General features: G+C 31.8%; 1 long non-coding RNA gene across 1 annotated transcript in view; it reads left to right on the plus strand.

The window, feature by feature from the left end:
* LOC148108575 (uncharacterized) overlaps positions 1-16,554 on the plus strand; it is a 273,205-nt gene that overhangs the window by 244,549 nt on the left and 12,102 nt on the right. The gene's annotated exons all lie outside the window — the stretch shown is intronic.

Consider the following 16,554-nt stretch of genomic DNA (forward strand, 5'->3'; position numbering starts at 1 on the left):
TAATATTTCACTGATGTTTATTTATATGGGAAATACTTGTAATGGGCTGCTTATTGTTTAGTGTGAAACATAATATTTATATGAAATAATATGGAGATATATAATGTATCTATTTTTCATGAGTTTAGGAATGTTCATTTATGTCAAACTACACTTGATAATTTTATAGAAAACCAGAATGTGCTCCTGGGATTCGGATGTGTCACCCTCATTCTTTTGGAGTTCAAGTTTCTAATTTGCTAAGTAGAGCAAACTACCCAAAGGCATTGTCCTATCTTTACCAATCCATAACTTCTTAACAACTATTATAAATATAGAATCATGGGGGTTGGAGAGAAAGATAGAAACACACACAGAGGGAGAGAGAGAATTTTACATAAAGTATTTTTTAAGTTTGTTGGACTTCCTAGTTTGCAGCTTGTCTTGAATTATTGCAACACACGTGTCCTGAGAAAAGTAACTAGATTGCAAAACTAAATGAGGTTAAACGTGTCACATCATGCACTTCTGAAGAAGTTATGGACAGTACTTAAACACAGACAATTTATTCTGAGTAATTCTATCTTATATTGGAGTGAAGGATTTATCTACTCTGTAAGTGCTTACTAGCTTACAAGAAATTTCTCTAGAAAAGCTTTACTTCTGCCAGGGTTTACCCCAGATTCAGAAGTCGATTTAAATATGCTTTTAATTTTTTAGAGATGCTTATATGTGTCTAGAATAAAGAATTGCAAGGAATCAACCTAAAATTCTAACGTAGCATTTCTGAAATAGAACACATATATGTACACATGCATTCACATATACATACACAAACATATACTTATATACATGCTCTATATTTACGTAGAATCACCTAAATTTTGCACGGTTTTCATTGCACATGCCATCAGTTTTAACGAAAGGTACATTGCCAAAAGTAGGAAAAAATACTAGTTTCATATCCTTTTACAATAAAAAATAAGTTCAATGTAGTAATTATTTAATAAATATTTCTGTGTATCATGACTCTTGAATACTAAATCCATCATAAATTTTATCTTATTTTCATAAAATTTTAGAAGCATAATATTGAAATCTACAGTTTATTTTTCAAAGCAAATATACAATTTTCTAGATAGAGATTTTAGTGACTACCATTAAAATTTCTTAGAATTGTTAATATTTCTCATTGTAAATAGTTGAATTCACTACAGGAAATTTATTTTACTGGTTATTTTTCTATAATGTAACACCTGATTTTTGAATTTCTTTCGGTTGCCCTCAAATGTATAGCCTTTACAATTAGAAGACAAAGTGCATTAAAAAACATGTGTTTGAAAAAGAGTAAAACCATCTGATTAGAAAATACTTAAAGTAATAAAATCATCATGAAGGAAAAATATATTTCCCTATATTTTTAGTAAAACGAGACAACCATAGGGTCCTCTTAATTTTGACTTATAATTATTTCTTTATGCTTTGCTTTAAGATAAGCTAAATTCCATCATTATTTTTTGAATGCATGTAAATGGATTCACATAGCATGCTGGCATTTAAAAATAAAATCTTGGTTATCAGTTTTCTAAATTGTCAGAGCAGCAAAGTATTTGGTATTTCAAGCATTTCTTTTTCAGAAATAACGTGTTTACTGCTTATTGTTTTATAATTCCCAGTGGTTGAAATGGATGTTATGAAGGATTACAAGCAATCACTTATCTTTCTTCGTTTATATCTCTGGCATTTGTAATATTTTATATTACTGTGGCTTAAAATAGCACATACAGTGAAAGATTGACTTTGGTCTATATGACTTGCCATTTATTAAAAATATTTGTTTTCAGTTTATTAATGAGTTTTAAAACCATACAATTTAACTTATTAGGAAATTAAAATTTCTTTCAGTGCCTTTCTACTACTAAGAAAACCTGAAGCCCAGGGCCACCTGGGTGGCTAGGTCAGTTAAGCGTCTGCCTTCGGCTCAGGTCATGATCCTGGGTCCTGAGATGGAGTCCCCGCATTGGGCTCCCTGCTCAGCGGGGAGTCTGCTTCTCCCTCTTCCCCTCCCCCTCCCCCCTGCTTATGCGTGCTCTCTCTCTTCTCGCTCACTCTGTCTCTCAAATAAAATCTTAAACAAAAATAAAAGTAACCCTTAAGTCCAATAATGTTCTAATTACTTGTCTAGATTAACTTTAGACTTTAACTCCACTCTCCTGAATACTAGTTAACCAGCCTAAAGTCCCTCTAATTTAGGGTATTTTGATAATGACTAAGCATGAGTTTGTGTGGATTTATAAGTATATATCATTTGACCTCCAACCATCATCCATTGAAATCTCCTTTTATGGATATGAGTGTGACTGTTTTAAAAAGTATCAGTGCTGGGGAACTTGGGTGGCTCAGTCATTTGAGTGGCAGACTCTCTTGATTTTGGTTCAGGTCATGATCTCAGTGTCCTGCGATTGAGCCTTAGGTGGGGCTCTGCACTCAGTGGGAAGTCTGTTTGGAATTCTCTCTCTCTCCCTCTCCCTCTGCCTTTCCCCTTGTTTGCACGTGGGCACTTTCTCTTTCTCAAATAAATAAATCTTTAAAAAATGTATCAATGTTAAAGTAAAACAATGCAAAAACAATTTAGCCTGTTACCAATATTCACTACTTTCAGAAATCATACATAAAACAGTTTTCTAGTGGCCTTTATATCTATACTTACTATTATATGATTCATATGACACTAGATATATCAGTTTTCCCTTATTCTATTCAATTGTTAGTAGAATATAAGACAATGTAAACTGATTAATTGAAATATAAAAAAATAGGAATTATGGAAGAACTTCTTGATGACATATAAAGATAAGGGGAAAACATGAGATATTCTGGAAAATATCCTATTAGAACTAATTCCTTAATAATATTGTAGGATAGATAAACAGATGAATCTTTACCTTTACCTTTTCTCCAGTCATAATTCATTTTTTTCCTCATGCTTTTTAGAATCAGTGCTATTTGGATGTGAGATGATATTTTTCCATTGGGTTCAGCTTTGGGTTCAGTGTTTTATATTCATTTTCTTGTCCCTCCTTCATGACTACATAATGGATGAGTTAGGATTCAAATGCATGTTTTCAGTTTCCATGTCTTTGTTCTCTATAGCAAATTCCTGCAAATACACTTCATGTAACTTAATAATTAGAGTGCAATATTTATGAAGAGACACACTAAAGGATATAGGGAGTGGGGAGAGTAGTAGCAGGACAGGTTCCTTTGAGACTAATGGTGCCAAGCAATTATGCATTGAACAGTTGCCTTTCTTAAGAAATTATATAGTGGGAACTTTACACATATGATGTAATTTTAGCATAACTATACATTTTTGCATATACAGAAATGATGCTATGAAGAAACTGAGGCTGAGGTGTTTAAGGAAATTCCCCTAAATCTCAGAACAATTAAGCCACAAAATCATGGTCTAAATCCTCGTGTCCAATGAGATTTAAATTCAGATTGCAATCTTGGTTTTACCATTAGCTGTGAAAATTTATTCCTGTTACTTAACCTCTCTGTGCTTTAAACAGAGATGACATATTTGGATTGTTATGAGGATTAAATAACAATGCAAGAAAAATGTTTAGCAAATAGTGGTCAATAAATATTAGTTGATTTTGCTGTTGCTGTTATTTCAATTTAGAAAGATTTTGTAGTTTAAGCATTTCATTAGTGATTTGAAATATGATTATAATATTCAAATATTTTTTAGATTTTGCCATTGCTTTTACGGGATTTTCCTGGTTCTATAGTAATGTGGTCTATGACTTCTCACTTAGTAGATGACTTCTAAATTTCTGTCTTTTTTTCAGTGATTGCTATTTGCTTTTTTCATTAATGATACTTGATACCTCCTAGAAATAAAATTGAATACATACACAAGTAGTGATTTATATTTTAAATGTATCTAATAGTTTTGTAAATTTTTAAACTTTATTATTATTATTTATGTTTCTGATATAGAATTAGGACCATAGATATAAAAACAGATTTCCTAAATTTTTACTGCTACTCAGTTAATAAAGCAAATAAATGGGCTTTTCAAACAACTAGATTATAACATTTATTCATACCTCCCGAATGTGAAATGTTGTTTTCATATGTGATAATACTTTTTAATGATTTACTTTAAGTTCCACATTGAATATATAGAGAAAAAATATCTTGTTATCTTATTACTAAATGCAATCTTTTGATAATTTAATACTTATTGTATGGTATAATAATGTGAGATATAGAAATATTAAAATAAAATATAGAATAACAATTAGAGTCTAAATAATTTCTGTTTTTCTCCATATGACATATGTCCTACCAAAAAGCACAAATAAAGTTTAATTAGTGGATACAGGGAACTCATGCACTTTTTTTTTTTTTGAAATGTAATTATATATACAATTGAAGAATGGCTGAAACTATGAGTCAATCCCCTTTCATTAGTGGAGCATAAATTCTGACAATTGTCTAGTAATAAAATCTAGGTTTATTAATATCTTTGGTACTTCTACTTTCTCTAGACTATACAATAAGATATTTATGGAGTAAATGAAGTGACCATCTCTACTCTGCATAGTTACATGAATAAATTACAGCCAGAATGGAAAATCTATTAAAATTTTCATGCAAATAAGTTTGCCATTTTAAATTAATTTTTTGTAGTGCCAATAATAAGAAATGTTTCTAAATCTAGAAAACTGAATTGATAATTTAAAGACATTTTAACTCATTGCAAAAGCTGGGGCGCCTGGGTGGCACAGCGGTTAAGCGTCTGCCTTCGGCTCAGGGCGTGATCCCGGTGTTATGGGATCGACCCTCACATCAGGCTCCTCCTCTATGAGCCTGCTTCTTCCTCTCCCACTCCCCCTGCTTGTGTTCCCTCTCTCGCTGGCTGTCTCTATCTCTGTCAAATAAATAAATAAAATCTTAAAAATAAAATTCATTGCAAAAGCTGATGCATACTCCACAAAGATTGGACAGAGCATATTTTGATGAAATTTGAATGCCCAGCAGACAAGGATCACATATGAGCTAAATTATAGTTTCTCATATACCATCCTACCATTAAACATTATTAAAATTCAGCAAAATTAAAGTTCAGTATGTATCATAGACCTTAAATAATAAAACCTTGAAAAGTCTTCATTGACAAAGTTCTGTTGTACTTTTGGAAGGGCCTTTAAAATTTCCTTTTTCTGTATGTCTTTCCTTCTTAGTTTTTCCATGCTCATGTTTTCAATTATTTCTATGCCGTTTAGCATCTTCTTTTCTTATAACATTCTCTACATGATATAACATTACAGAGATATAATTAATGATTGCCTCTGGGGATGAGTTTATAGCCAGTATTAATGGAATAAAAATTTATAACTCCAGAACCACACCTCTATTTCTAAATTTAGAACTTGATGTACCTTGGGTATTGACTATTGCTTCATTCTTTCTAAACAATGTCTCTACTGAAAATGCTTTCTTTTACAATAGTGTCTATGTAATACAAAAATCATTTTAATTTAGTGAAAAGGAGATAAATTATTAACTCTAGAACTTAGGAATTTGAAGCCAATTTTATTCCAATAATTATTCTGTATGATGATTTTATATAGAGAGATATATAATGAAAGTTCCTGTATCTAAATGGACCGATAACAATACTTTGAATTTTTTACATTAAGGGCCTTGTCATAGGATATCCAAGCATCGCGAATATTTTATGAAGTACATCTGCAAAAATTCACAAAAATGCTGAAGAAAGAATTAATTTGATTGCACACACACATACATATACATTAACACATCGATATATCTGATATATATATACTTATATATATATCTGAGATTATATGTATATATGAGATAGTGCTTTTTATTTTGTCAAGTTTTTTCAAATACAAAGAATGTAACATTTTAGTAGTGATGATGCCTAAGTTAGAATGTTTTAGTTTTCAGTAGCTTATTTTAAACTTTTTATTTTGTCATAAGTTCAGTTTTCAGAAATGTTGCAATAATAGCTTAATTTTTCTTCTTTGGTAACAGAGAACCCCTATCAAACTTAATAACCTAAAACATTTTACTTTAAAATTAGAAATTTTTAATGCAGGTAACAAGAAAGTGTATCATTCATCCAAATTTGTTGCAAGAAAATCTTATTTCTCTTGAAATTTAGAGATCAATTTATTATAATTAAAATTGTTCTAATCTTTATTTAAATGTATACATTTTGTTTACAATCTGCTTGAAAATATACTGACCCTATCTCTAAGAATATTCATGAGAATTTATGCATTTAGGACTAAATGAGCTCTATATGAAGAAAAAAATAAGCTCAGTTTTCTTGGACATTTAACCCATATTAATGATGAAATTAAAAAAAAATCATTGTTACCAGGAAATGCTAAATTTTACATGTCAAATATATTTTTCTTGAGAATTAAAATATATGTATTTCTGTGGTTTTGATTAGAACATTAACTTTTTTTCTATCTCCAATAAAGCCCGAAAGTAGAGTCACCAAAGAAAACTTAGAGATGACCTTGTTAGAAGGGTGAATAGAAACATAAATTTAGTAATCAAAATTTTTGCTTAGTGGGCATAAGCAGAAACAGTAGAATGGGAATTTGAAGACCAGCATTCTCACACAAATTCTGTCACTGAGATATAATAAAAACTTGAAATATTACTCAATCTCATTTGATTTCAGTCTCTTCATTAAGGGGTATTAGAGATAATCTCTCAGATTTCACCTGTTAAAATATCTACATAGTGTATAAAATCCAAATTTTAGAAAGTTTAGAAAATTTTATACATCTAAAAGAGGTATTGTAAGATTGAAAAGCCAGAAAAAGTACTTTTCCAAGAAAAAGGTACAAATGAGAGATTCTTTAGGAGAGTAGGTAACTCTTCAAAGGTTAGCCATCTAATCCTAGATAGTAATTCTTTTTTTAATTATGGTAAGAACATTTAACATGAGATCTGTGGTCTTAAAAACTTTTTAGGTGCACAGTACGGTATTGTTAACTAATACATGATATACAGCAGATCTCTATAAATAATTCATCTTGTATAACTGAAACTTAGTACCTGTTGAAGAGCAAATCCTCATTTCTCCCTCCCTCTATCCCCTGGAAACCACTATAACACTCTGTTTCTGTGAGCTTGACTATTTTAGATGTCTCATATAAGTGGAATCATGTAGTATTTGTCCTGTGACATATTTATTTCACTTAGCATGATGTTCTCTAGATTCAATCATGTAGATGTGTGTAACAGAATTTCCTTCTTTTTTAAGGTCAAATAGTGTTCCATTGTATGCATATATCACATTTTCTTCATCCGTTCACTTGTTGATGAACATTTAGGTGGTTTTTATATTTTGACTATTCAAATAATTCTAGAGTGGATGTGAGAGCACAGGTGTCCTTTGAGATCCTGTTATCAGTTCTTTTGGATATATACCCAGAAGTGGGAAGACTAGATCATTTGGTAGTTCTATTTTTAATTTTTTGAGGAACCTCCATATTGTTTTCCATATGACAGCACTCTTACATTCAAATCAACAATGTATATGGGTTCCAATTTCCCACATTCTCACCCATACTTACTATCTTTTGTTTTTCTGATAACGTGTATGAGTAGATTAGGGATAATGATTAGGGATGCCAAGCGTATTTTCATGTGTCTGTTGGCCATTATATATTTTCTTTGGAGAAATGCCTCTTCAAGTCCTCGGACCATTTTGCTGCTGAGTTGTAGGAGTTTTTGAAGTAGTCTGTTTTGTTTTGGTTTGGTTTGGTTTTTTTGTTTTGTTTTGTTTTTGCTTTTGTTGACTGTTTTGATGATAAATCTAAGGAATTACTGTCAAGAATAATGTCATGATGTTTTCCCTTATGTTTTCTTTTAGGAGTTTCACATTTTAAGGTCTTGTGTTTAGGTCTTTAATCCATTTTGAGCTCATTTTTGTGTAGTATGAACTAGGGGTCTAATTTCATTCTTTTGAATGTGGATATACAATTTTTAAAACACAATTTGGTGAATCTGTCATTTCGTCATGCGTATTTTTGGTACCTCTGTTAAAGATCAGTTGACTGTATATGCATGAGTTTATTCACAAATGTGTGAAAATTTAACAACATACTCTTAGACAGCCAGTGGGTAGAAGAAGAAATCAAAAGGGAAATTAGAAAATGTCTCAAGATAAAGAAAAACACAAAATACCAAAACATATGGGATGAAGTAAAAGCAGTACTAAGAGGAAAGCTTGTAGCAGTAAACACGTACATTAGAAAAGAAAGATCTTAAATAAACAACCTAACCTTACAACTCAAGGAATTAGAAAAAGAACGATCTAAGCCCAAAGCTAGGAGAAGGAAGAAATAACAAAGATTAGAGCAGAAATAGATAAAATATAGAACAAAAAGTACAATAGAAAAAATCAAAACTGTCTTGCTCTTTGAAAAGATAAACTTGAAAAACCTTTTACGAGACTAAGAAAACAAGATAAATCACAAAATAAGAAATGGAACAAGAGATATTTACAATGATGTTTCAGAAATAAAAAAGGATCATAAGGGACTACTATGAACATTTATACAACAACATGTTAGATAACCCCGAAGAATGGATAAATTCATCAAAACTTACAGCCTACCAAGACTGCATCGTGAAGAAATAGAAAATCTGAAGGGATTAATAATGAGTTAGGAGTTTGAATCATGAATCAAAAACCTCCCAGCAAAAAGTCCAGGACCAGATAGCGTGTCTGATAAATTATAACAAGTATTTAAAGAAGAATTAACACCAATTCTTCCCAAAGTCTTCCAAAAAATAGAAAAGAAGGGAATACTTGCAAACTCATTTTATGAGGCCACCATTACTCTGATACCACAACCATGTAAAAACACTACAAGAAGAGAAAACTACAGGCCACTAGCCCTGATGGGTACTGATGAAAAATTCCTTAACAAAATGCTACTAAACTGAATTCAACAATACATTAAAAGGATCATACAGCAAGATTAAGTGGGTTTAATGCAACTTGTTCAACATATACAAACAAGTAATGTGATACACAACACTAACAGAATGAATGACAAAAATCATATGATCAGTTCTATAGCTGCAGAAATATCATCTGACAACATTAAACATGTTTTCATGATAAAAAACTCTTAACAAACTAGATATAGAAGGAATTTACCTCAACATAATAAAAGCCACATGTGAAAAGCTCACGGCTGACATCATACTCAACCTTGAAAACCTAAAGTTTTTCCTCTAAGATCTTTATCAAGGCAAGGATGCCTACTCTATCACCTCCTATTCAACATTGTTATACAAATCTTAGAGAAATTAGGCAAGAAAAATAAAAGGCATTTAAATCAGAATGGAAGAAACAAAATTATCTTTGTTTGTAGGTAGCATGAACTTTTAAGTAGAAGACTCAGAAGACTCCACAAAAAAAATTAATAAACTAATGAAGAAAGTAGTCAGCTCACTGACTAAAGATATTAAATGTAAACTGTAAAAAGAGTCCTGACCTTAGATTCATGCTGGTGCAGAAAAAGTGACTTAGGAAAGATCACACAACTTGTAGTATTAGAACTCAAAACAGATGTCAGTGAGTTGACTCCTTTGTGCAGCAGCAGCAACTGTAGTAATAAAAGCAGTGGAAATGATAATGGCAAGCCTTCTGTTGTTTGCCAGCCACTGTTTTAAATACTTTATACACATTAATCAAATTGTCACAACAACCCTATGAAGTAGATTCTGTTATCATATTCATTTCACAGATGCGGAGACTGAAGTATAGAGAGGTTGTCTAAGCAGATAACAAAGTTGGTACGTTGCAGATATGGATTTAAAAATGTAGGTACTCTGGTTCTCAGAGTACATACTGGTTTCTTAAAAAGTGAAATAAAAAATAATTAAGTTGTCATTTTCTTCCAAACATCACAAACATAAAACTTTTTTAAACTCATGAAAACAATTTCAAAGGCACAACTACTCTGTTTTGGGTCAGCTTAATTATTAGCACAGATAATGCAGTGTTTAGATATAGTTGACCCTTGAACAACATAGGGGGTAGGGGCACTGACCACCCTGCACAGTTGAAAATCTGCGTATAACTTTTGACTTCCCCAAAACTTACCTAGTAGTAGCCTACTGTTGACTAGAAGCATTACCAGTAACATAAACAGTCAATTATAACATATTTTTGTATGTTATTTGTGTTACATACTGTATTCTTAAAGTAAGGTAGAAAAAAATGTTATTAGGAAAAACATAAGGAAGTGAAAATATATTTACAGAACTGTGTTGTGAAAAATCTGCATATACGTGGACCACACAGTTCAAAACTGTGTTGTTCAAGCATCAACTATATCCATCTTTAAAGGACACTTTTATTTGTAAGGAAAATAGGTAATCACTTCCTTCTTTTCCTTGCAGTAGCCCTTAAGCCAAGTTCCTTTGCATTGTAGAAAACAAGGGGCAAATAGGCAGAGTTCTGATATTGGATATTTTTCAGTAAAAAGAGATAACTGTGCTCTCTAAGATTAAAATCAAAACAACAAAAAAAATGGACCAATCCCCTGCTCTCCCTATATGAGTGAGGCACAGGCAGTGGTTTGCTGATAAATGTTTAATAACTGTCTCTCTGGAAAAAAAAAATGTAAGTGTTCTACACATAAGGTTATTATAAATTTTATATATGGAATTGTACCACACAATTTACATATAATAATAAGGAACTATATTATTATTGTAAACTTATTGTAAACTCAGAAAAAATTAACAAATTCAGTAAATTCATGAGATACAAAATGAGCATACAAAAATCAGTTGTGTTACTTTGTTTTGTTTCTTCTTAGTTCATTTGTTTTTTTTTTAATTCCACATATAAGTGAAATTTATATAAAATATTTAGAAATACTTATATCACACGGACTCTTAAATACAGAGAACAAACTGATGGTTGCCCATGGGGAGGTGGGTAGGAGGATGGGTTAAATAGATAAAGAGTATTAAGAGATATAACTTGAAGTTATAAAATAAATAGTCATGGAGATGAAAAATATAGCTTAGGAAATTTGGTCAATAATATTATAATAATGTTTGGTGAAAAGATAGTAACTACATTTATCATGGTGAGCACTAAGTGTTATAGAGAATTGTTGAATCAATATGTTGTACACCCGAAACTAATATAACATTGTATGTCAATTATACTTCAGTAAAAAAAAAAAAAAATCAGTTGTGTTATGTAATAACAAACTATCTGAAGAAATGAAGAAAATGATCCTATTTACAATAACATCAAAAAGTAAAATACTTAAAAATAAACATAACCAAAGAGGTGAAAGATTATGTATACTGAAAACTATAAAACATTGATGAAGGAAATTAAAAAACAAGCGGAAATCATTTTGTGTTCATGGATTAGAAGACTTAAGACTGTTAAAATGTCTGTACTACCCAAAACAGTCTCTGAATTCAGTGCAACCCCTATCAAAATGTCAATGACATTGTTTACTAAAATGGAAAAAAATTCTAATATTTATATGTAGCCATAAAAGACCCCAAAGAGCCAAAACCATTTTAATGAAGAACAAAGCTGAAGAAATCAACATTCCAATTTCAAAATATGTTACAAAGCTACAGTAATTAAAACAATATGGTGCTTCCAGAGAAACAGACATATAGATAAGTAGAAGAGAACAGAGAGCCCAGAAATAAATCCACACATATATAGTCAACTGAGCTTTGAAAGGGGTGTCAGGAGTACACAATGGGGAAAAAAGGGTCTCTTCAACAAATGGTGTTAGAAAAACAATATTCACATGCAAAAGAATGAAAATGGGCAATTAATTACCTTATCTTACCCCGTACACAAAAATCAACGTAAAACGGATCAAAGTCTAAAATATAAGACCTAAAATTGTAACCTAGAAGAAAATTTAAGGGAAAATATTTATGACTTTGTTGTAGACAGTGCTTTTCTTGAGTTTGACAACAAAAGCACAAGCTTTAAATAAAAGCAAAAATAGACCAGTGGTACTACTTCAAAAGATACCCTCACAGCAAAGAAAACAATCAGCAGAGTGAAAGGCAATTTATGGAATGGGAGAAAATGTTTATAATCCAACTAGTTTTTTAAAGCAACATTTCTTAAGGAACTAATATGTATACTGCAATGTGGCTATCACTGAGGACGTGGAAGGATAACGTATTACCCTTTGAAAGAATCTCATGATTACGAACAATTGAAAGGAGACAATGAATGGCAAAAGAGGTCATGTAAATCTCCAGAAGTCTACTTCATACTATAGTGTGGATTGTAATACAGGCATGAGTAGATTTTTTTTCCTTTTTCTTCAAAGTTTTATTTAAATTCTAGTTGGTCAACACAGAGTGCAATATTGGTTTTAGGAGTAGAATTCAGTGATTCATCACTTACATACAACACACAGTGCTCATCACAAGTGCCCTCTTTAATACCCAGCACCCATTTAGGCCATCCCTGATTTTTTTCAATTGGAGTAGCATGTTAAAAGTCTAGGACAAGGCTTGAACTATTCCCATCTATAAAATAGAGAAGTGGCACTTTTAGCTCTGTGAAGCACAGGTGGGAAATACTGTTTTGAGTGCAAAACAAAGTGTTACATTAGTATTTATTATTTATATGTTAAAATTGTTGATAGTGATTTTATTACAAGTAAAGAAACTGATAATATCTAACAGTTCTTACAATTTTAGAAAATCAGTGTCTGTTTTATATTGGTCATAATGTGATGTTTGTTCCCCCTACATAAAACAGAGTTCTTAAAAAGTATTCAAATCCATCAGTATGAGTACTATAAAAGTCCTCATTACAAATTATAAAAATTTGAAACAGCCACAGTAAGTTTTCTAAAGAAAAAAAAAAGCATAACATGTAGAAATCCATGTTCTCACCTTAATAAAGAACATAAGTAAATCCTCAGCCCATGATTAGAAATCTTGCAATATTCAGTATTCACGCTGTACAAAAACAAGCAAGCATGATTGATCAGGGTAAAAATGAAAACAAACAAACAAAACAAAACAAACAAACAAAAAAACAAAAAACAAACACCAAGAAGTTCTGGTAGCCTGTATAGACACATAGTTCATAAAATCACTATATAGTTCATAAAATTTCCCATACATCATCACATTAAAAGAACACTGCAGCCTGCTGTCCAAATTGCCACTAACCATCAAAACTACCTTCTTTTGGACTTTCCCCTTTTTGAAAGGACACTGATAATCATTTTGGTTTGACTTTACTGAGAATGGTACGTTCCAGTTTGGGATTTTGGAAGGGCTCACCCCAAGTAAGTCATACTTTTCACTAGGTACTCCAAATTGTATTTATTCATTTACCTAACCTATAGTTAATGACTGTGTCCTACATGCTTGAGATGGTTCTGTATACTGAAGGTACAAGCAGTAAATAAATCACATAATTTTCCTTTCCTAGTGGAGCTTTTATTCTTGTGGGAGAGATAGGCAATATATTATACATGATTTAGACGATAAATAGATACAGAAACACAGACCGGTGGTTTTTTATGTTACATAGAAGAATAAAGCATGTTAGAAGATAGAAGTTACTAGGTAATAGGGAAGGAATAATGAGAGAGTGGGCAGTGAAATATGTCTATATCAAAAGGACTACAGACCTAAATGTAAAATGCAAAGCTATAAAATTCCTAAAAGATAATATAGGAGAAAATCTATATGTTTGTGGGTTTGCTGATGACTTCTTAGATACAACACCAAAGACACAATCCACGAAAGAAAAAAATGATTAGCTAAATTTCATTAAAATAAAAAATATGCTCTGTGAAAGACACTGTTTAGAGAACAAAAGACAAGCCACACACTGGGAGAAAATATTTGGAAAAGACATACCTGATAAAGGACTGTTATCTAAAATATAGAAGAACTCTTAAATCTCAATAACCAAGGAAACAAGCCACCTGATCAAAAAATAAACCAAAGACCTTAACAGGTACACTAAAGAAGATAGTCAGCTGGCAAATAAACATATGAAAAAATGTTCCACATTATATGCCCTCAGGGAAATGCAAATCAAAACAACAGTGAGATACCACTACATGCCTATTAGAATGACCAAAATCTAAAACAATGGCAACACAAAATGCTGGGGAGGGTATGGAGCTATAGGAACTCTCATTCATTGGTAGTGGAAATACAAAATGGTACAGCCATTATGAAAGACAGAAGTTTTTTTTTATATGTGTGTGCTATATCTATATCTATAAATATATGACACTCAAAAAGCTGTGCAAATTTAATGTATGCAACCTGATGACCTGATTATTTGGGAAATAAGTATACACATATATACCTGTGAAACCATCCCCACAGTCTACACCATAAACATATCCATAACCTCCAAAAGTTTCCTTCCACCCTTTTTATGTATTATAATCATTTGTGTAATAAAACTTAACATAAGATCCCCTCTTAGCAATTTATTAAGCAGAAATACTTGTCAGAAAACTAAACATATTCTTATCATATAATCCAGCCATTGCACTCCATGGTATTTTCTCAAATAAGTTGAAAATATATGTCCTTTCAAAAACCTGCACATGAATGTTTATAGCATCTTTATTCATTATTGCCAAAGTTTACAATCAACTAAGATGTCTTTTGGTAGGTGAATGGATAAATAATCTGTGGTACATCTAGACAATGTAATATTATTCAGCGCTAAAAAGAAATGAGCTATCAAGACATGAAAAGACATAGAGGAATATTAAATGCATATAACTAAATGAAAGAAGCCTGCCTGAAAAAGCTACCTATTCATGATTTCAGCTGTATGACTCTGGAGACAGTAAAGAGTGGTTGCCAGTCATAAAAGGGAAGGATAGAATGAAACAGTAAAGCACAGAGGATTTCTAGGAAAATGAAATTACTCTGTATGATACTGTAATGGTTGATATATGTCATTATACATTAAAAAAAAAAACATAGAATGTACACCACTAAGAGTGAAACCCAATATAAATTATGTGTTTTGGGTGATGATGATACATCAATGCAGGCTTATTAATTGTAACAAATATACTACTCTGGGCGGATGTTGACAAATAGGAGGAAAGCTATGCATGTGTGGCTATAGGGGATAAGTGGAAAATCTCTGTATCTTCTCATCAGTTTTTCTGTGAACCTAAAAATGCTCTGAATATAAAAATTTAAGCTGAGAATAAATAATTTGGAGTCAGCAATATGAAGTTCTAGAAGAATTGGGTTATAGGCACAGGGAACAAGTTTGAAGCCTTGAAACCATCATGATCTGTAGTTAAATATAGAAAGAAATCCAGTGTGACAAGAGCCTGGTAGACAATTTTGCTACCACATGAAGGCAGATAAGTAGTCAGAAGCCAGATTATTAAAGCTAGAGCAAAAGAAAAGCTATGCTAAATGTAACATCTGTACACTAGAAGACTTAGAGTAATGGAGGAACATGATGATTTCTGTGTTGAGAATGGGATGCTGGGTGGTGGTGAGAAATGAAGTAGGTGTCTTTCCATGCATGTAGTGGGCTTTGGGATTTCCAAGTGAAATATAATGCCTGATTGGACTTTCTGGTGTAGGAGTGATAGAAATGGAGTGAAGTAGACCAATTCAAATATTTTGGTGATAGCCAGGCAGGACTTAACAATAGATAAGCATGGTGAAAAAGAAAAAAAGAGAATTATGAATGACCCACACATTTTTTATTGAATCAAAAGTTAGATATCAGCATCGTTTACGGGGTTGGTAAAAACCTGGGGAAAACTGGTTTGGGTGGAGAAGTATTGAGTTCTCTTTGGGACATGTCAATTTTGAGATGTCTGGAAGACAGTCAAGCAGATGCTTTAACTTAATATTTGGACACATGATTTTGAACTGAGTGGAAAAATCAGTACTGGATTTAAAATGTAGATTTCAACATAATAAGAATTATGTATAAAGCCATGGGAATGGAATGGAATAATTTTAGAGAAATATATAGACAGAAAAGAGGGTTTAGGGTAAAAGGCACTTCAGTTGAAACTCCAAGAGGTTGGGGGGACCTTCGTGCATTTCAGTAGATCAGTAAAGGTAGGAGCTCAATTATTCTTACACTATACATTAAATTTTAATCTAAAACTTGATTTTGAATACCATGTTAGAAAATAAGGTAAGGGCTTTTTTGTTAGAGGAATAGGGTTTTTTTTAAATGATTCCCTAAATCCTCATAGAAATGCTAACATTTCCAGAAAATTTTGAAAATCTGAATATAGAATTTTACTTATAAGCAGAGGGAGAGGAAGAATGAATTCTCGGAAGAGGGAAAGAATATCAGGGCAGGATTTGACTCTTGTCATTACAGCTGATTCAGATCTGCCAAGTAGGGCCACCTGGATGACCACAAATTACAGATGGCCATGAATCCTTCAGAAGTTGTTGTAGGGTAACAGGGGCCAATGTTTAAAGAGCAGCTAACCCAATTAT

This window comes from Ursus americanus, chromosome 18, assembly GCF_024610735.1.
Source record: "Ursus americanus isolate L20-20 chromosome 18, mUrsAme1.1.p, whole genome shotgun sequence".
NCBI lineage: Eukaryota > Metazoa > Chordata > Mammalia > Carnivora > Ursidae > Ursus > Ursus americanus.